Source organism: Glossina fuscipes, unplaced genomic scaffold (genome assembly GCF_014805625.2).
Source record: "Glossina fuscipes isolate IAEA_lab_2018 unplaced genomic scaffold, Yale_Gfus_2 104218, whole genome shotgun sequence".
Lineage (NCBI taxonomy): Eukaryota > Metazoa > Arthropoda > Insecta > Diptera > Glossinidae > Glossina > Glossina fuscipes.
In genome coordinates this window covers 478-2,598 of record NW_024005533.1, presented here as the reverse complement: position 1 = coordinate 2,598, position 2,121 = coordinate 478, and positions in this window count along the sequence as shown.

Sequence of the window (2,121 nt, the reverse complement as noted above, 5' to 3'; positions counted from 1 at the left end):
AAAGAAAAAACTAAAACTAATCTCTTACTTTATTCAGGTTGAGAAAAAGAGTTTCGTGTTCACTCTGCCCTTTGTCGTTGATTCGCTTTTTGAGAGAATGAAGAGAAATTATAATCTCGATTGATCATTTCAATTATATACTTCCCCAATAGTTCATTATCTGAAATAAAGTTTGAATTCAGATAAAATATCAATGAGCTCAACTGTTAAAACGAAATCGACAGCAGTCAACTCAGCCTTAGCTAATAATCACATTCGCATTGCCTGCTTTCTGGACAGAGATTTCTTATTGTGTCAGATAGTAAACCCGCTTTGCAATCATTTCCCTCAGGTAATAGAATTCAAATCTTTGCTCTAAAGTCTCAAATCTGATACTTTTTGTTTTCGTTTTCGCTGGCTGCTCAGTCACATGAGTATTCTTGGCAACACAAATTCATATTATTTTGCTTCTTCCAGATCATTACATTTTAATGATTTTTTTCTTTGGACTTCTACTGATTTGGGGGCAATCGACAAGAAACACTCAGTTTTTTGTGGCATCAGCGATGGAATAGTTCACTTTTATTCTTAATTTCCGCAAGTAAATAAAGCTTCTTCGTTTACCATTTACGAGCTCAGACGAGACATTATTTGCCTTATTAAGAGGCTGATGTCTAATCACACGAGATGTAGTGATCACTCATTCAAAATTAAGGTAGTGAGTGGTCTTTCATGTATATGTGGAATTTTGCAATCTCCTGATCGTATTCTATTTGTCTGTCCGAGTGTTGCCACTTCTATTCGCCATTCCACATTTCGCGAATTGTCTATATATGGTGTCCATGATCGCAGTGTTTGTTACATTTTCCATTTCACTTACAGTTTTGCCAAATATATATATATGGACCGACTCGCTCCCACACTCTTTCACTCTAGCAATTTTCAAGTCTTCCATAGGCCACTCCTTCTACTCCATGCGAACAGCGTATCATGCAAAATTAATAAAAAATGGAAATGGGCAGAAATGGCCTCTGTACGGTGGCGACCGTGTAACAGGCAAAAATGAACAAGTCATTAACTAAACGTAGGCTAATTACAAAATATAAAGAAATAATAACAAATATATACCAAAACTAACCCTAACTTTATTAAGGCCCACCCAAAGAACTCCGTGTTCACATTGCATCTTCTTTAGACAACATAGTAGATTGTTAATTTGCTGTTTAACAAAAAAAGAAGAAGAAGAATGATTATAAATACGTTTTTGAATATTTTCTAATTATTAGAATGAAAGAAAAATGATAAATCAAAGTTATCATGGTGTTTGCAGGACATAGTAATACGGGTAGCTTGCCGGCCGTCCGGTCGTGTACTATTAGACACTTTTAATGTCCTTTCACGCTTTTAGGGAAGAAACTTCGATAGTATAAGTCACTGGGTTACCATTCGAAGTCTAAATATCGGCTTCAAAGGCAAGCTCAAGGCAAAGTCTGTAAAACTCAGTTATCATATCTTCTCTCAAAGTTCTTCTTCTCCCCAATTTTATATCTTCTCCCAAAGTGTATTGAAGTTCTATGTTCGTTCTGTGGTTACAATAATCACAGCGTTGCCAGCAAGACTTCTCCAAATAAGAACGAAGAGCGAGAGGTAAGTGGATTAACGATAATATATTTCTCAAAGAGTTCAATGAGAAATGCATGAAACATAAGAAAATATTTCTCCTTCTTTGAACAATAGAGAGTCGATCGAAGGTCGATCACAAAGCAAAAGAAAACAAAAATTCAAGGAGCAAAGAGTTCCAGATTCGACTGGCGGTGATGGATACTGGCAACAATTCGCCTCATAGTCACAACGTCAACCGCAACAGCAACCAGTCCCAGGGCAGGATCCAAAAAATAGGCCGAGGTGCTGCAAACTTGGTACAGTTAATTTTTTTACGTTAAATTGCTATTGTGACATAATTACCAGCATGAAGCATTGAAAATTATATCTTTTTGTCGTATGAACTTCAGTTTTCGCTATGCAGGGAGGGGGTTCAAAATTTACCCTAGCCGGGCCAAAAATTTCATACCAATTTAGATTGCCGCCATTTTTGCCGAAAAAATTTGAAAATTAAATTTTGTTTTCGTGGTCGAAATAGTA